Here is a 21,138-nt window from a genome sequence, read left to right on the forward strand (position 1 = left end):
AAAGATGGAAGGAAGGAAGGAAGGAAGGAAGGAAGGAAGGAAGGAAGGAAGGAAGGAAGGAAGAAAGGAAGGAAGGAAGGAAGGAAAGAAGGAAGGAAGTCTGGTGTGAGGAGATCTTTAAGAACTTGACTAATAACCTCATACATCTACCTGAGTTAATGTTTATGGACTCAAACAAATGGGTTTTCATTTCTGTCAGACACAAACTCCCACAGTCCCACAGCAGTGTAATACTAGGTCAGCCATGGACATTGGAAGCCTTTTGCTTGCAGCCTGGGAGAGGACTAATGGGCAAATCAGAAACTCCTGGAACTCGCCCTGAGAGGAATCTCAGGGACTATCCAGTCCAGCCCTCTCATTCTTCAGTTGAGAAAAGGGAAGTCCAATGAGGCCAAGTAACTTGCCCAAGGTCATATAGTATTATCAAAAGCAGAATTTGAACTCCAGAGACTGCCCTGCTGCCTCTGTTATCCCATCCACAAGTTATGGCTCTTGGCTTTGGAATGGGCTGTTCCTGATAAGTTGTAAGCTTATAAGTATGGAAATTGATTTGAAGTTCAAATGGAAGAAAATCCACTAACATTTTGGTGAATGCGAAAGTGCAAGCTGCCAGTTAGGCATGGGTAGCAGTGTTAGCTAACTATAAGTTCAATGGACATTAATGAACATGGAAGATCAATGTGGATCCAGAAGTCCTATTCCATAAACCTTACAGGTCTGAATTCATAATGATCCCTACAGAGGATGAGATCATTGAATTTTGTGATGAAGAGAGGAGAAAAAAATTTTAGTAAAGTAGAAACAAAGTCTCCAATGAGAGAGGGAGGAGGGGAAGATGAACAGGGCTCTGAGAAGAGAAGAAACTCTGCATCATATTAATACACTAATATAAAGTATTTGCAAATTTGCAAATTTTTTTCCTGGATTATCTCATTTGATCCTCACAACAAATATGTACGATAAATCCTATCGTTTACCCATGAGTTAAATTCTTTTATTGTGAATTCACATTCAGCCCTAGATACTTACTAGTTGTGTGATTTTTGGAAAATCACTTAGTCTCTGTTTGACTCCGTTTCCTCATCTGTAAAATGAGCATAAGAACAAGAATGCCTACCTCCCAGAGTTTTTGTGAGAATCAAATAAGATGATAATTGAAAAACACTTAGCAGAGAGCCTGACACAAAGCAAGCACTCTATAAATGTTAGTTATTATTATTACCCCCATTTTTTCAAATGAAGAAACTCTGGCTAAGAAAGGAATAAGTTATAGAACAGTTGCTATTCTGAACGGGTAGAAGATATTTTCTATTGGGAGATGTCAGGTCAGGAACAAACCAAACCAAGGGAAATACCAGGTGAGAGGAGCCTGGGAGTACCCTGACAGTATGACTTCATTTGGGGGAATTCCAGGAAACTTCTGATCTCGATGTCCCCCTGCATTTCTTCCCTTCCCCTCCCCTTGCAAAAGGCAACAAATTCCTTGAAAACATGCCCTCCATATACCTGTATTTTGCCTTCTCCTTGGTATCTTTTTCTTGTAACCTGCTTATTGAGCAGGTGGCAGAGCCTGTTGGCATCCACTGAGTCTGTGATAATGAAAGAGTTTGCCTGAAACGTGGTGTGTGTGTGTGTGTGTGTGTGTGTGTGTGTGTGTGTGTGTGTGTGTGTTTAGCAGGCAAAAAGCTTTTCCAGACTTAGAGTCACCCTACATTAGTGACCCAAAAGAGACTCCAAGCGGGTCTCCTGATTAGCAATCCAACGCTCTTTTCATCGTTCTCTAGCATGTATAGTATGTCATTATTGATGACTACATTAATGTGGTCATACATCACTGAAATATGTTATCCATATATACTATATGGCCACAGTATGATATTAATATTAACCTCCCTCTAATGAGTTGGACCTGAGAGGCAGTGCTCAGCATCAGAATTGCTCTGGAATGGCAATGGACTTTCAGAAGCTCCCACCTTCCCATCAAAGTTCCTCCCTTTCTCCCCTGGCAGAAAGGCTCAAGGAGAGTGCTCGGTAAGCCTCCAAGAGATAAATGGGTGCCTATCATTTACTCATTCATGCAAAAGATTTGACTTATCAGATTCTTTTTTTTTAAAAGTAGTTTCTATGATACTTGAAGGCAAAAGTGCTGTAGTTCCCGCCAAGCCACAAAGCCCAGTGCGACAGAAACCAGATGAAAATACAATTAGAAAATGTTTAACAAAAGAAATGAAAATAGAATGCAACATAAGCAATATTAATGTGTTTTTTAAAGAGTGTGTGTGTGTGTGTGTGTGCACATGTCTGTGTCTAGCAGTCCCAAGCCAGGATCAGCTGGATCATGCCTTTACATGTTGGCGTGAAGCCAGACCGATCTTGACTTTTTAGCCTATCAGAAGACCAGGGAGGAATTGTAAGATGTTCCCAGCAGGGAGGGCTTCTTGGCAGATTTTTGTTCACCTGCCATCCAACTGTTGGCCCAGTTCCTGATTGACCATCACTGATCAAAAGAACCATCTCTCCCTGACCACCCAGGTTTGCATCTCCTTTTTTCCTCTATGGTTTTGTCACAACCATTTTGTTGTTCAGTTGTTTCAATTCTGTTTGACGCTTCCTGACCCCATTTGGGGTTTTGTTGGCAAGAAGACTGCAGTGGTTTGCCATTTCCTTCTCCACTTCACTTTACAGATGAAGAAACTGAGGCAAACAGGATTAATTGATTTGCTCAGGGTCACACAACTAGTAAGTGTCTGAGGGTAGATCTGAACTCTATCCACTGGGCCCCTTGGCTACCTTGTCACACCTACCCACTAGTCTAGTTCCAGGCCAGCTAGGTCTGCTTTAGGTCACTCCTCCCAGACCTTATTTTGTCTCACACAGTCCTGGCTCCATATTGTATTAATACCCATTATTCTTACTGCTCCTCCTTTATAATTTTGCCTAAGGAGGTGCCAAGCAACGTTATCCCTATCCCTTCCCAACTTATCTTTTGTGCTGCACCATTATTAGTGTTTTTATTGGATTTAGGGATACTTAAATTAAAAAGGCTTAGGTATATGAAAATACTTTTAGGAGGGAAATACATTCAATTGTAAAAAATAATTTCACATGATCATGAATTAACTTTCCTCACTGGCCATAAATCTTAAGAATAAACATGTGGGAGAATAAGAACCTCAGTTTCCTCATCTCTAAAATGGGCATAATAATAGCACTTACCTCATAAGGTTGTTGTGAGGATAAAATGAATACTATTTGCAAAGTGTTTTGTAAACCTTAAAGCTCTATTTGAAAGTGATCATCATTCCGCTCATCATTATTACATTAGAGGAGTGGGGCGAGTTAGGAGGTGAAAGGAAAATTAGGTAGGTGGAGAAAGGAGGCAGTCAAATGTAGTGAGAATTAGATTAGAATTAGAGATCTATTTGAGTCCTTCCTCTGACAACCATTTATACAAGCATGGGAAAGTGATTTCAGCTCTCTAAACCTCAGCTTCCTCATCTTTAAAATGCAGTAATAGTCCTGTCCTATTAACTTCACAGAGTTTGAAATTTGAAAAAAAAAACTACCTAAATGAGAATTATTATTATTGGTGAAAAGAGCACTGAATGTCCATGCCAATATAATAAAAATGACAATTCTACTGAAATTAATTTACCTATTCAATTTCATGCTGTCTGAATTACTAATGAGTTATTTTATAGAGTTAGAAAAAATAATAATGACATTCAACTAGAAAAACAAAATATAAAAAAATCTACTGAGATAAAGAAAAAATGGGAAGGAATGGGGCCTAGAAAAATCAGACCTTAAACTACACTATGAATCAGGAATCATCAAATTGATTTGGGTGCTAATTTTAAAATAGGTTAATCAGTGAAATAGATCAGGCTCATAGCATGCTTTGCAAAGCAAGCAAACCCAGTAACATAGTATTTGACCAAGTCTAAGGACTCAGCTTCTTTTTTTATTTTTTTATTTTTTAGAAAAATTTTTCCATGGTTACACAATTCATGTTTTTATTCTCTCCCCCCCCGACAACCCCCCAAACCCCCCGTAGCCAAAGCACATTTCCACTGGTTTCTTCATGTGTCATCGATCAAGACCTATTTCCATATTATTGATAATTTTTCTAGGGTGGTCATTATGAGTCTACATCCCAAATCGTGTCTGCATCAACCCATGTGTTCAAGCAGTTGTTTTTCTTCTGTGTTTCCACTCCTGTAGTTCTTCCTCTGAATGTGGATAGCATTCTTTTCCATAAATCCCTCAGAATTGTCCTGGAGGACCCAGCTTCTAATGTAAGGTCTTGACAAAAAATTTCTGAGAAAACTGGAAAGCAGTCTAGTAGAAATTAGGTACAGACCAGTATCTCATATTGAATACCAAGAGGAGTTCCAAATAGATACATGACTCAATCATAAAGGGTAATATCATAAGCAAATTGGCAGAGTGAAGGAGAAATTAGCTTTCAGGGATAAAGATTGAGGAATAGTTCATGATCAAGAAAGAGGCAGAGAAACCCGGCTTCAGCCACTTCCCAGCTGTGTGACCCTGGGCAAGTCACTTGACCCCCATTGCCCACCCTTACCAATCTTCCACCTATGAGACAATACACCAAAGTACAAGGGTAAAAAAAAAAAAAGAAAGAAAGAAAGAGGCAGAGAATATCAAAGAAGGTAAAATTGGTAACTTTGATTATATCAAACTAAAAAAGGTTTGTTCACACAAATAAAACAGGGAACTTGAAAAAAAATCTTCATAGCAAATTTCTCCAATAAAGGTGTTATTGTAGTGAAACATAGATAAGGAATTGATTCAAATTCATAACAAGAGCCATTCCCCATATAGAAAAACAGTCAAAGAATGTAATAATCAGTTTTCAAAGAAAAAAATCCAAACAGTTACCATATGAAAAAGTGCTCAAAAATCGCTAATAATTAGATAAATGAAAATTAAAGCAACATCTGAGGTTTTATGTCCTACCCATTAGACTGGTACAGATGAAAAAAAAAAAGGGAGGAAATGGCAATTATTGGAGAGGCTTCAGGGAGTTCAGATCAAGGGATTGTATTAATGAAGCTACGAAATAATCTAGAAATTTGGAACTATGCCTCCCAAAGTTATTAGACTGTACATAGCTTTTGACTCATAAAGACTGCTACAAGTCCCCAAGGAAATATTTCAAGGTGATCAAAGAAGGAAGTTCTTTGTATGCTCTATGTATGAACATAGAAAGTAAGAAGTTCTATGTATGAAATTATCTCTAGTAATTTTCTTTGTAGTAGCAAAAAACCAAGAAATAAAGTAGTCATCCATCTGCTAGAATAACTAAACAAAATATGGTATATGCATGTAATGAAATATTACTGCATCATAAGAAATAGATATTTTCAGAAAAATATAGGATAACATGTGAACTGATGCATAGTGAAGTGAGAAGAAGAGAACAATTTGTACAATAAGAAACAATTTTATAAAGAAAAACATCTTTGAAAGACTAGAGGTATTGAAGCTTGTTTTAAACGTAGAGAGGAGAACAGAAGGAAAGTCATTAAGAAGTATAGAGAAGTAGTATAGCTTTGAAAGCTAGAGGTCATATATATACATATATGTACGTATATATTTCTATATATATATATATGTAAAGAGGAAAATAAGCTGTACATAATAATAATTCTGTAGTTTCATGTACAATACTTTTTTTCTGTTTTTCTGTGTATGGAAATGAGCTTTTTCTTTTGTCTATTAACTTCAAAATAAAATTAAGAAAGAAAGAATACTGAATGTAAAACATAAAACTGATGCTCATTTGGATTAACAATATACTTTGTTAAGATAGAGGGTTCTATGTGAAAGGTGGAACAGGCAGAATTGGGAAGTGACTATGATAAATCTTTTTTTTTTTTTTTTTTTAATTTTTAAAGGAAGGACCCTGATTTGGGTGTTTATCTAGCTCTTCCATTAGGCATCTGTGTGACAGTGGATAAGTTGCTTCACCTTATTTCTTTATTTTAATTCCTCAGCTATACAATGAAAGAATTGGATTAAATGACCTCCAATTTCCTTTCCGGTGTAGATGTGCCATGATGTAAGTAGTAGGCGCCATTGTAATGCGTGAGGCTTTGCCCTAGAAGGATAAACTAGAAAAGGGTTATGATAGAGGTCTTTTTGAGGAAGCTGAGCATCTGGGAAGAGAGGAGACAAAAGGAAAGAGATAAAGACAGAGATGAGGCAATCATTATTTACTTTATTTACTAATTATTTATTTTATTTACTTAACAATTGGCTAGGAGCTGGCCCTGTTTACTTGTTTCATCTTAACAGATCAAGGCTACAAGGCAAAACTAAGGAAATAGCCAAGGGTTTTAGAGGTAGTGGAATTGTTCTGTTATCAGCAGTCATATTCCTTAATATTCTTTGATGAAGAGAAGGAGGAGGAAGAAGATGAAAATAGTGGTTTTTGAGTGCAAATGTGTATTTGAGCAAAGCAATATGACATCTCATCAATGACCTTAAGTGAGGAAAGTATTGCGAATATTATGTCCATTCGACAGAAGAAGCAACTGACGCCCAGAGTGATTCAATATAACAATATAAATATAAATATATATGCATATGTATATATACACATAACTCACTATATATATAACTATAATATAGTTTTGTTTTCTTTCTCCCTTAAATTTTGGAGTCTATATTGAGGATTTGAGGTGAGAGCAATTAGATTTTAACTGAAGCATCCCTTTCTCCATTGAAGTCAAGTAGCACCTCCAAAGTCTCTTTATTTAAATTTTCAGAATTTAATATTCTGAAATATATTGGAAATGTATAGAAATAATAAGAATTAAATATCCAGAATGGTGTGGTTGCCCACCTGAGAAAACAGTGGTTACCTTTTTGATCCTAATTTTAAAGTAAAGGAATATTTCAGAGTGAATTTAATAGCTTTTTTTTTTTCAAAAAGCAATGCAATTGAGTTTCTACATTAAATATATTTGCTCTCTGTTAAACCAGAATTACATCATTTGTCTTCTTTCAAGACTTCCCTTGTAGGCGCCACCATGATGCTCTATGACATAGTGACCATTTGCTTGGACAAAACAATTTCTTTCCCTTCCTCATGTGGCATATTAGGGACTGAGGTGCTTGAGTTCAAATATGGTGGTTCCACAGTCATCAATGATGAAAATAGTTGGTTATAGAAATGCTGACAGAATTGTTCCGTTTTTGTCTGCTTGTTGTCCTCCTTCCAGTTCCATCTTAAAATGCTTTTGGAGTAACCTGGCTTAATTCAGTTTCATACCAACTTTTCTACAGACTCAGTTTTCTTTCCACTTCTCATTGCTCTGTTATGAAACAATATTGCTCATATTCTTTCACCATCCTACTCCGCAAGATCTCAAAAATGAGGTTATATTCTAAATTGGTGTTGCCCTTGGCTGCCATATCTGTCCACTTGGCAAGGCAACCACTGTGCTTATCGCTTGCAAATTATAAAAAGTTTTTGCTGTTAGAGAATAAAATAAAGTCTTATCAGAGTTCTTAACCTAGGGTCTGTGGACTTTATATTTTAAATTAACATTTTAATTTACTTTTTAAAAATAAAAGTATTTTTAAGTATTTTATAACTTTTTTGATATGGTTACTTTACTTGGTAATTCTGTGCATTCTATGCATAAATTCGGTGCCTGCATTTCTAAACATTATTCTGAGAAAGGGTCCATAGGCTTCAGCAGACTGCTAAAATTGTCTCTGACACACACACACACAAACTAAGGACCCCTCCTTGCCTTTAAGACTCTTCTCTAGGAGTCTCCTATGCTTGTGTTAGTCCAAGTGGAGACAGGAACTCCCTGTAGGTGATGAAGTCCTCTTAATGCTCTTGAATGACATGGCAGTAACTGAATTAAGCCCCAGACTATTTCTCTTTAATGAGATCCTAACAGTTTGCACAAGAAAATCCAAATGGATCAAGAATGCCTATTATCTAGATGACAATAGACATTTGGCTGGGTGGTTTCATGACTTCTTCCGTGAGGATGTTTATTTTGGAAAGATATTATAATCTTATAAGGAACATCATATTGCCTGCCTTCTAAATGAGTGGGAGGAGGCTGGAGAGAAGAGAATTTGGAACTCAAAATGGATTTTTAAATTAATGTTAAAAAATTTTAAAAACAGAAAGAAAGAAAAATGTCATCTATAGACAATGGAATAAATCCAGAAATGAATAAGAAGAAGGGACTGATTACCTTTGAAAACTGGTTTAGTATTTTTAATGGCCACAGTTGATCCTTAATGTAAAAATCCATATTTTAAACACTATTTTCAATGGTGCAATTTCTGAAGAATCAAAATTCATGATGACCAAAATGGTGATGAAGCAACGTGGCTGTTATATATCACCAGGGGGCAACTTTTGGGGAAGAAAACACACGAAAGATGGCACCCAGGAAAGACATGATGGGAAAAGAAAGTGAGTGTCATATAGCAAGAGCAAGAGACAAACAGACTATTATATTGGCAACCATCTCATGCTAAAAGATCTAGACCAGTGGTTCCCAAACTTTTTTGGCCTACCACCCACTTTCCAGAAAAAAATTACTTAGCGCCCCTGGAAATTATTTTTTTAAATTTTAATAGCAATTAATAGGAAATATAAATGCACCTGTGGCCATCACTGCCTCCCTGGATCACTGCAGCACCCACCAGGGGGCGGTGGTGCCCACTTTGGGAATCTCTGATCTAGAGGATGGCCTCGAGTGTACTTGCTGGATTTTCTATGAAGGATTTATGAAGAGACAGATAAAAGTCACATGGGATAGATGGTATGGTTAGAGCGCAATTTCTTACCATTGAGGATGGCATCAACATTTAGATTATTGAAATAGGAAGTTCTATGGACCTGAATGTACTCTTCAAAATTTGGTAAAATGAAGCTCAATGAATTATGATAACACCATATGAAACTGCTATTGGTACCCTTCTATAGATTGATAAAATGAGGTATAAAATCATAAAATGAATGCCTCAGGGTCAGACAGCCAATTAGCTATAAAGCTTGGGTGTAGCTGAATAAACAGGTCACCTGCAGCCATTGTGGAGAGATGATGAGCTGATCCCAGAGCAGAACAGAAGGAAGATATGCCTCGGAATCATGTGGCAAACTGAGCAAATCTCTCAATGATCACAAGCAACTCACTGCCACAAAAATCCACATTTTTTAAAATCTTTACCTTCTGTCTTAGAATCAATACAAAGTATTGGTTCCAAGGCAGAAAAGTCACAAGGATTAGACAATTGGGGGTCAATGACTTACCCAGGACCTCCTGTCTCCAGACAGCTCTATCTGCTGAGCTGTCTAGTGACTCCTAAAAGCCTTCATTTTTAATACCAGTAGTTTCTCAGGGTGTTATGGAGCGTTCTTGGAGTGTAATGATTTCAAAAGAATCCCAGTTGCAAATAATCCATGGAGCAATGAGATTGTGTGGGAGGCGTAGGCTGGATCACATTACTAATCATAGAATCATTGGGTTAGAGCTAGATGGGAATGCTGATGTAGATGAGAAGTGCCACAAAATAGATCTTTAGGAACCAGCCTGACTGGGAAAGGAAGTGGGCTATCCATTTAGCAAGAGTGAGAGCGAGTCCTCATAAAATATTAGAATGAACTAGAGAAATGCCTCCAGTACATTGGGTCGATCCTTTGTGGAGGATGAATGGTAAGACATTTAAATCCCAGATGAAAAATTACGGAGAGGCTGTGAACTTTACTGGCAGAAGTGATCTCATTGATGAAATCATGAAACCATCAAAGAAGAGCCATTGATTAAATTGAGGTTACCTCATTGATCTCTCTAGTACTCCTCTATGGCTGGCACACATTTTTAGTAGAAACTTGGATTTAGATTAAGTTAACATAGAAGTCCTCTCAGATATCCTCTTGTAGTCGGTCCCGATCCTGAGCTCTCCAATGGCACACTGGTATGGTACATACTCTATCTCTTGTGGGCAGCTTGATGGTACAGTGGATAGAAGGCTGGGACTAGAATGAGGAAGACTCATTTTCCTAAGTTCAAATCCAGTCACAGACACTTACTAGCTATGTGACCCAGAGCAAGTCATTTAACTTTGCCTCAGTTTCCTTATCTGTAAAATGAGCTGGAGAAAGCAAACCATCCCAGTATCTTTTCCAAGAAAACCCCAAATGGGTCATGAAGAATCAAACATGACTGAAAAACGACTGAAAATGTCTCTTTCTGTAAGTTGGAAGCTTTAAGTTGAATCTTAGACAGGTTTATCAACAGAGGGTTGGCCATTGGGGGAATGATATTTTTTTCTTTTGTAACAGCAGTTCATGAAACTATCTGCTAAGGAATGGAGGGAAAGAAGAGCTATGCCAATAAAATCACAGATACTGAAGTAAGCTGTTTGGGATTCCATCTTTACATGATTGTACAGACACTTATTATTTACGTTGTTGCTGTTCACTTGTTTCAGTTGTGTCTGACTCTTCATGACATAATTTGAGATTTTCTTTACAAAGATAGTAGAGTGATTTGCTTCTCCAACTCATTTTACAGATGAGGAAACTGAGGCAAATAGGGTTACATGACTTACCCAGGGATACATAAATAGTATCTGAGGTTGGGTTTCTGATTCCAGGCCCAGCACTCTATCTACTGCACCACCTAGCTACAATTTATTTATTTATTTTTAAAACCCTTACCTTCCATCTTAAGATTGAGTTTAGGCAGAACAGCTGTAAGGGTTAAGTAACTGGGGTGAAGTGACTTGCCTAGAGTCACACAGCTAGGAAGTATTTGAGGTCAGATATTTGAATGCAAGACCTCCCATCTCCAGGCCTAGTTTTCTATTCATTGAGCCACTAGATGCCCATTAGGTACGATTTATGGGGCACTGATCGTCATTCATTTGGCCCAAGTAGCTCAGGATACTGGGAAAGCTAGCGTGCAAAATGTCTCTTTCTGTTTAATTGGGTGAGCTACCTTTGGGTTGCTGTTGTAAAAACTGTTTGCCAAATATCACCCCCTGGATGTCCCATCATCATCATCTTACACTAAATTTATCCAAAACAGAACTCATCATCTTCTTGTTCCCACCCACTTTCCTCCTCCCAGATGACCTTTTTTCCTGTTTAGGGTACCACCATCTTTTCAGGTTTGAAATTTTGGAGTCATCCTTGAGTTTTCCTTTGCTGTCATCTCCTCTTGACCTTCAAAATGGCTGGAACTGCTTTTCCCATCCTTTCTAAGCATGGGAATCGATTGGCTAAATGAGCCAGTGGGACACATTGGAGTTCCTCCTGAAGGATAATAATAGCAATGTACTGGATTCACATCTCTCTAATGTGAAAGTCTGATGGACGCTGTTCTTCTTGACCCAGATGTTCATTTCCTCTGGGACACAATACCTCACAAAGTACTTCACCTCACTTTGAATTTTCCAAGTTTCCCAATATGCTTGTGTGACAGCTTAGTGCTATCCCATAGAGCTCCCTGGAAACCTGCCACATTCATTTGAAGTTGAATTGTTCCATTGCATTACATAAGATGGAAATCTGGCCCAGTTGGACTGGCAGCAAGATGGCCACAGCAGGCAAAAAAGAAGAATAAATTCACAGCTTCCAGGATCCCTTTCCATTCCCCAAACTTTTAAGTTTATACTAGCCAAAGTCTAAAAAGACTGTCCTTCTTCAAGATATGTATATGCATATTCTTTTCTTTTTTCCCAGGAATCCTAAATTTTATGATCCTGTGAGATTATGCTTCTTTATTTAGAAGTCAGGCATTTCTTTAAAGTGCTTATGGGGAATAACAGAAGGAAAACTCACCAGATGAATGCAGAGCTTTAAAATGAGGCAAAGGAAGAAGAGAGTTGTTGGAAAACAAGATTATATGTTTGATTTAAGCCACACACAAAACTGTGGAGTGGGCTTTGCCTAAATCATGGAATCTAAAAATGTAATAGGCAAAGATTTACTTATAGCCAGGATAAAGTTGATAAACAGGACTAGACAATAAATGGGAGAGATCCTTTTTTTTCCCCTTAAGAAAATATACACTCGAATTTTTTTTCTTTCATTCATTCATTCTTTTAAACAAAATTTTATTAGTAGTTTTTGCTTTAAAATCACCCACATTTCCCAATATATCTCTCCTCTTCCCCTTCTCAGATAGTCATGCCTTATAACAAAAAATACAAAAGAAGGAAAAAGTACAACAAAACTAATCAACACATTGAAAAAGTTTGACATTCTATGTAGTATTCCTTGCCTATAGTTCTCCACCTCTACAAAGAAATGGGGGACATGCCTTTTGGTTTCTCTTTGGACTTAAGCTATGGTTATTGGTCTTTCACAGCATTCACCTTCAGTTATTTTGTGATTCTTTCTATTTAAATTGCTGTAGCCATTGTATATATTACTTTCTTGCCTCTGCTTACTTCACTTTGGATCAATATATCTTCTCATGCTTCTCCAAATTCTTCATATTCCTCATTTCTTGCAACATGATGATATTCCATTCTATTCTTATGCTTTATCTTGTCAAATCATTCCCAAGTTGGTGAGGATCCACTTTGTTTCCAGTTCTTTACTAATATACAAATGCTATTATAAATATTTGGGCATATATGTTTCTTTTGTCATTAACCTCCTTGGGGCATATTATTTGCAATGAGATTTCTGGGATACCTTATATATTTTATATTGCTGTGATATTTTAGTCACTTTCTTAACACAATTTTAAATTGCTTTCCAGAATGGTTGGACTAACACAGCTTTACCAAGAGTGCATTAGTGTGCCAATTTTTCTATAACTCCTCCAACATTGACTGTTCCCATCTGTTGTCATTTTTGAGAGTTATTCTTAAAAAAAAGAAAATGTACACTAATATTTCACTTTAGTCCAGGTTGGCAATCACTCTTAACCCATCCCTTTTTATAGGAAGATAATGTGTACTTGTGTGTATGTATTTGATTCAGTGTATTTTGATGACCAACAGTTGAAAAGAATGTAGATAAGGGATGGGAAGATTGGGGAAAGATGGTTGAGGAAAAAGAATATATTACTATGTTGACTCTTGTGGGGATAAGCCACAGAGTAGCTGAAAGGGATCACATCAACAATATAGACTCATGTTGGCAAACCTATGGCACACATGCCAGAGTGTGTTGGAGGGTGCTGTTCCCTTCCCCCTCTCCATATGTGCCTAAGGACATTTCTCACATGACCCACTCCTCTGCCCAGCAACCCAAAGGGAGCCCTTCCTCCCTCCCCATCTAGGGTAAGGTTGGAGGGGGGGGTTGCTCACATGCATCATGAGGGTAGCAGTTTGGGCACTTGGTCTCTAAATGGTTCACCATCACTGATATAGACCAATCTATTCCTGAACAAGAATTCCTTCTACATCCAAATAAACAAGAGGTCATCTAGTCTTTACTTGAAAACCTATAGTTTGAGAAAACCCATGATCTCCCAAGGCAGGCTATTTCCATTTTTGGGGTAACTCTAATAGTTAAAAGTTTTTCCTGCCCACAGGACAAAATCTGCCTACCCAGTACATCTATCTTTCTCTTCTTCTTCTGCCCACTTTGTCAAGGAAAACAGAATAAATCCTTACATGTCTCAAAGGAATGGCTTTTGAAAGTGTGGTGTTTGGAGTTAGGAAGTACCTAGGCATAGAGTGACTATCTAGGGAAATAGGAATAATCACCATGCCATGTGAAACCATAGCTTGCAGATCTTTGCTCTTCTATTTAGAACTTCTTACCTAAAAAAAGTATCCCCTGTAATAGAGGGCCTGGGTCCCTGCTCTTCCTCCTAGAATTTGGTCAGTTTCCACTTCTGAGCCCACTTAAGCCTTGTGTGTAAGCTCAGTCTTCCTGCTGCTAAGCCCAGGGAACATTTTGTCCCTAGGAAAGGAAAATATAGGATCTCTCAACTCAACATGAAACCGACCTTAATCTACTTTGACCTTAAACCTTGCCTTTCCTCTATATTCATGCCTTCCTCTTTAGTGCCCTGTCAGATATTCTGTTTCCTATAGATTGAACCAACACCCCCCCACACACTATTTTTTTGTATTTAACAGTCCTCCTGGAAACTAAAGTCTTGCTGCTGGACCCCAGGCTCTTTGGACAGTTCCATACCACCCACTCTTTGATCTAGGAACTGGACTTAATTAGGCATAAGTTGATATTCAGGTTGATTTAGGGTTTCTGCTGGAAAATCAAGTTCTAGAATGGAAGTTTTCAACATTTTTTTGGTATCATAGACTTGACAGTCTAATGAAGCCTATAGACTCCTCAGAATATTTTTCTAAAATACAGGAAACAAAATTCATAGGGTTACAAAGGAAATCAATGATTTTGAAATGGTTAAATGTGTGTGTGTACAAACACTCAAATATACAAATGCACACAAGTTTATGAATTCCAGGTTAAGAACTTCTGCCTTATAGAACTGAAGCAGTAAGAAGTTGGGAATAGATGTATAGATTTAAGCCAGGCAGACCACTGCCACATCAGGAAGGAGGGAAGCTAGTGGGGGTACTGGAGTTTATGCTATTTGTTTAATTCAATCTGAGTCACCAAATCTTAGATTTTTCTTGTTGGTGGTATAGGGGGGCTAGATAGCCCCCCATTTGGCATTACGATGTTGGCATGGTCGTTCTTGCATTTGTCATATTCCATCCTGGCTCAGCTGTTTCAGTAAAGCTGTAGAATCGGGCCCCATCCCTTTCCAAGAACATTTCTCTTAATAGTCAAGCCATGAGTTGGAGGGATGTCACAGATGGAATTCTTCGACCAGTTCTAGGGGTTGCACATTGTACATTGGCTCTCGTATCCTCTCGTGGCCCCTATCCCACGTCCATGAGATACTGCCCGTGACTCCATTGCTTTCACAAACTGGAGCTATCCTGAGCAAATGTATTCATCTTAACTACCCACAATTTCTGATAGGTGATAAAGCCATAGATATGGATGTAGGTTTAGGTATAGGTAGTTTGGAATCACACAAATCCATAATAATAACAAAGACCTATGAAATTTCAAGATGGAAGAGTGGGCATATCCAGCCTCAAGGCTGGACCATCTCGACTTTGGCTATAGTAGAAGGTGAGAAATGTGGGGAGATGGGAAAATATATCTATCTGCTTAATAACCCTATCCATTGGGGCTGATTCATCAGATGGGCATAGGCAAAACCTCCAAGAATTAATATACTAGGACAAAGAGATATTCCTTGCCAAAGTCCTGACATTGGGTCCTTAGAGGAATTGACACATTCTGTTAGGACACTTTTAAGTTTGCAATGGCTTGGCATTTTGGCTCTAAGGTGTGTGGTTGGCCCAAGGGATTGGGGAGGACGATGGAGAGCCACACTGGTTAATAGAGGATGATTCTCCATGAATTAGGGGGTAGTCTAGAGGCTGTAACTAAGGGAATACAAAGGGTCAGAGGTCCAATTGTGGTTTAAATTGCAAAGTCACTACCTACCCAGTGAAAGAATCTGGGAGACTCTTTGTATTGGTAAAGATAAGAAAATGTGAAGCCAGTCATTGCTCCCCTTAAATGAGAAGTTTGCTTTCTGCAGGAGAGGAGCTGTCCCTATTGCTCAGGGTTAGTTCTGTCCTTCCTGCTCTGTGGTCTCTGAAGCCCCCTGCTGGGGGGCTTGAGGAATGACCAGTGGCTCAGCCATTAGTGTTAGTCAGACAACATCACTCCCATGTGCCCCTGGATTTGAACAGTGCTCAGGGCTGGAAGGTAGAGGGCCAAGATTGACTGATACCCTCCTGGGGAGGGAAGGGCACACTCATGACCTAAACAAGCATAAACCCAAAAGGCAGGTCCAAGTGGGTGCCTGGGGTTTCTCTCAAGGGTCTAAATACATGGAGTTAAGTCAGTCCAGGAAACCCCTTGTAGGAGCAATGAATGATTCAAGCTACAAAAGTCAGGGATCAGAAAGCAAGCTCCAGAGAGTATCAGGGAACCGAGTGTTGGTTGTCTGATTCATTTGTCTTTCCTGTGACCCAGACTTCTCTGACATTCCATCTGCCTGATCAGACTTTCTCCCATCATTTACTATTTTTGAAAACCCTTACCTTCTGTCTTAGAATCAATACTAAGTTATTGGTTATAAGGCAGAAGATCTGCAAGGACTAGGCAACTGGGTTCAAATGCCTTGCCCAGGATCACGAAGGGAAAAAAGTCAAATTTGAACCCAGGACCTCCCATCTCTAAGCCCAACTCTCTCTGAGCCACCTCGCTGTACCCCGCTCCTCCTCAGTGTTTACTAATCACTTGCTCATTCTTGACAGATCTTTCTAGTTTCTTATCCTTATCTGCCCCATCCAATACCAATAAACCCAACTAACAAGTAAACTTATAGTTGCTTTATAAGATCAATAATAATAAATTCTAATTGAACCCTGTTGCGAAGTAACCAAATTCTAATTGTGACATTTAGTCTATCAGTCAATAGCAATTTATTAAATACCTACTATGTGCCAGGTAGGAAAGGCAAAAGAGAGTTCCTGCTCTTAAGGATCTCACAGTCAAATGAGGGAGACTACCTGAAAACCAACAATGTACAAATAAGTTATGCCCAGGATAAATTGGAAATAATCGATGAAGGGAAGGGATCAAAGATGAGGAAAGGCTTCCTAGGGAAGGTGAGATTTTAGCTGGGCTTTAAAGGAAGCCAGGGAAGGCAGAAGGCAGAGATGAAGAAGGATAGCATTCCAGATATGAGGAGAGTCAATAAAAATGCATGGAGCTGAGGGGGCAGCTGGGTAGCTCAGTGGATTGAGAGTCAGACTTAGAGATGGGAAGTTCAAAACTGGCCTCAGACATGTCCCAGCTGTGTGACCTTGGGCAAGTCACTTGACCCCCAATGCCAGTCCTCACCACTCTTCTGCCTTGGAGCCAAAACACAGTATTGACTCCAAGATGGAAAGTGAGGGTTTAAAAAAAATTTAATAAAATTTTTTTTTAAAATGCACAGAGCCAGAGATGATTGATTGCTTACAGTACTGTCCCCATAACTAACCACTCCATGTAATACCATTCTTCCTACTATAATGTCTTCATGGCACCAAATAAGAATGCTACGTAGGATATGTCTTTTTTACATCATGGAAGCATGAGACACATGAGCCTCTTATAGTCATAGACTTGGAGCCAAAAGGATCTTAGTAGTCATGAAGTCCAACATCCCCATTTTAAAAATAGAGACACAAAGAGGCTAGTGATTTGCCCAGGGTCATAGAGGTAGTAAGTGTTTGAGACAGGAACCCAAGGTCTTCCTGACTCTAAATCAGTGATTCCCAAAGTGGGCGCCACCGCCCCCTGGTGGATGCTGCAGTGATCCAGGGAGCAGCGATGGCTACAGGTGCATTTATCTTTCCTATTAATTGCTATTACAATTTTTAAAAATTAATTTCCAGGGGCACTAAATAATATTTTTTTCTGGAAAGGGGGCGGTAGGCCAAAAAAGTTTGGGAACCACTGGTATAAATTCTATCTGCTACATCATTGTTGAATGTCCTAGGGAATAATTAAAAACAAAAATGTAGAGAGAAAAAAAAGAAGGAAATATCAGCATGCATACATATATACATGTATGTTATTTCATATGTACATATGCATGAAATATGTAGAATGTTTATATCTATATACTTATCTGTACTCACACAAATCTTCAGAATGCATTGCTAGATCCAGAACACTGCAATTATGGTCTTGAGCCCAAGAGCATGGTTATTTTTGCAGGTGAAGATTTCCCTTGAAGTCACTGTGGTGGAGATTCTCTTTTTAAGTGACCAAATCCAAGCCAGGAAGGAAGAAGCCTCTGGAGTCCTTTCTTAGGCTGTAGGAGAGGTTGTAGTTAGGTTGATGCAAGTGATGTCTGGCAGAAAGAAGGATTTCATAGACACCAACCTGTTTACAGTAGTACAGGAGCACTTTTTTCCTGGCAACAAAGAACTGAAAACAAAGTTGATACCTTTTCTTTGGAGAATTGCTACATACATTTTGGTACCTGGATGCAACAACGGAGTATTACTGAGCCACAAAAATAATGAACGCCATGAGTTGAGAGAAGCAAGAGAAAACTTGGGTGAACCCACTCTGAGTAAAGTAAGAAGGACCAGGAGAACAATAAACACAATGGCAAGCAAGAGCCATGTTACTGGAAGGAGCAGTAACCATAACTACAAAAAGAAAAACGATCGCTAATGACCAAGTTTGACATCAGAAAATACCTGAGAAAATGGACCTCCTCTCCCTCTTTGTAAGGGTAGAGAACATCACATTCACCAACCAACAGGATTGAATAATGGTTTATTTTTGCTCTTTTTTCTGTTTTTAAAATCACTGTTAAAAGAAAAGCTTGCTGGAGAAGGATAGAGGAGGGAGGGTGAAGAATATATTTAGAATTTATAGTGATGTAAAACCAAGCTATATCAGTAATAATAAGATTAAAAAGAGGGACCTTGAGGAAAGGTATTTTTAAAAAGCTTCTATGTTGCATATTAGTCTCAGCTAAGCTTCTCCAAACCTCCTCCTTTATATCTCCGGATCGCAGCTGTCTATTCTCCAAGTCCTTTCATATTTTGATGAATTCTATAGAATGTTTTAGCGCTGGCCTGTGGACATGTTTCTTTCATCTTCAAACAACATCTGGGTTATTTCTTAAAATAAAGGCTTACTTTCCTATGGAATTATGAAGTTTTTGCAGTGTGTATCTAAAGTTGTCTTTACATTTTTGTCAACAAAGGTGGATGCTATTAATTAATCAATATGGGGGCAGCTGGGTAGCTCAGTGGATTGAGAGCCAGGCCTAGGGATGGGAGGTCCTAGGTTCAAATCTGGCCTCAGACACTTCCCAGCTGTGTGACCCTGGGCAAGTCACTTGACCCCCATTGCCCACCCTTACCACTCTTCTGCCTTGGAGCCAATACACAGTGTTGACTCCAAGATGGAAGGTAAAGGTTTAAAAATTTTAATCAATATAATATTTGATGATGAATAGAAATTGAAAAGTATAAATCCATTTTACAGACTAAGACTTAATAAATAAGATAATACATAAGAAATAAAATCAGAAATAAGAATAAATAGGACTCAAAGATAAGAATTTACTCAAGGTCATATGTGCTAGCCAAGGTACCCCTTCTTCAAATGTGAAGATCCCCAAATAACTATCTCATAAGCCATAGCTCATGAGCCTCCACCAATGTGTTTGCTATATTCATCTTCCAGCTTCATCTACAAACAATCTCTGGGATGTCTGTTATTCCCACTGAATATTATGTCTCCACTGGGGGCATTGTGCCACTGGTCCCCATTGGTCTCCTGGTGCCCTGCTCATCTCAGTTGGACATTGTTCTACTAATCTCTCGGTGGTCTTGGATGCTGAGTATTATAATGTCTGCTAGGCATAGTTTTGCTGGCCATCAGGGAATGGGAAGAGGGGAGAGGAGGGAGGGAGGGAGGGAGAGAGAAAGGGAGAGAGACTATGACTATTATGGATTGTTAAAGCACAGACCAGTGAGGATGCCAGGAAGAATACTACTGGATCTGACAGTAGAGTGCATGGCTTTGCCATCTCCCAATTATGGGACCTTCAGCAAGTCATTCAACTTGTGGTAGCTATTGGCCATATAGTCTTCTCTTCCTCTTCCTCCTCTTCCTCCTCTTCCTCCTCTTCCTCCTCCTCCTGTCTTAGTGTCAGTTCTTAGACAAAGGAGTGGCAAGGGTGAGGTGGTCCAGATTAAATTACTTGCCTGGGGTCATACAACCAAGAAGTGTCTGAGGTTACATTTGAACCCAAGGGCTTCTATCTCCAGGCATGATGTCCATCTACTGTGCTACCTAGATGCTCCTGTTACAGCTTCTTCTTTTTCTAAACCCCTACCTTCTATATTAGAATTAATATTAAGTAGCATTTCCAAGGCAGAAGAGTGGTAAGGGTAGGCAATGGGGGTTAAGTGACTTGCCCAGGGTCACACAGCTTGGAAGTGTCTGAAGCCAGATTTGAACTTGGAAGCTCCCATCTCCAGACCTGGCTGTCTATCCCCTGAGCCACCCAGCTGCCCCCTTGCTTCTTAATATCAGCTTTTAGGTTTTGGTTTCATGTCTTGAAGACTGCATGTCAGTCATCTCAGCTCTAGTCTACTAGGGTAGAGGTATCAAACGTGCAGTCCTTGGGCCACATGTGGCCTCCAGCACTCACAAGTGCTACCTAAGCCAGATTAAAGTGGAATTGGTCATTATTTAACAAAATAAATAAAAATACAGTATTATATTTTGAAACTAAGTCTACATATGGCCCACAGGATCCTTATGTATAGCTTAGTGGTCCCCATTTCTATTTTAATTTGATACCACTGTGCTAGAACATAGTGTCAGGTACCTCTTTCTAATAGGAACAAGATGACAAATCATAGTCACCATGTCAAGCATACATCAAGCAAAGTGTTCCCAGGTTAATATTAAGGGTTGTCTTTTCAAACCCTAGATCTACTGAGAGATTGAAGTCCTCTGTTCCAGAGAACCACAAGACTTATGTTACATCTTAAGATATTTTCTGACTCAGCTTTCAAATAAATTTGGGCAAAAAAGAAAAAGAGTAAGATAAGGAGGCAAAATGGTCTCCACCCACCAGACCAGACTCTGATTAGACACTATAAAAGCAAAAGAGGAGGAACTGAAAAGTGGAACTATCAAACACCACAATTTCCAAATACGGTTAAAATCACTAAATTCTAAGTCCTAGTCTAGGCGTTTTCTTTCTCCTCTTTATCTACATTCATCTTTTCCTGCCTATCCTTTCTCCATTTTAACTTAGAAGCATAAGATCACAGATTGAGATCTGGAAGGTACCCTAGACACCATGTAGTCCAAGCCCATCAATCTATAAAGATGCTAAGACTTGGACAAATTAAATGACTTGCCTTAGGTTTCCCTCTTTTCTCTCCTTATTCTTGTTTTATCATTCCCCATCTCTTCTTCTTTCCTTTCTTTCTTTTCCTTTCTTTCTTTCTTTCTTTCTTTCTTTCTTTCTTTCTTTCTTTCTTTCTTTCTTTCTTTCTTTCTTTCTTTCTTTCTTT

Source organism: Gracilinanus agilis, chromosome 3 (genome assembly GCF_016433145.1).
Source record: "Gracilinanus agilis isolate LMUSP501 chromosome 3, AgileGrace, whole genome shotgun sequence".
Lineage (NCBI taxonomy): Eukaryota > Metazoa > Chordata > Mammalia > Didelphimorphia > Didelphidae > Gracilinanus > Gracilinanus agilis.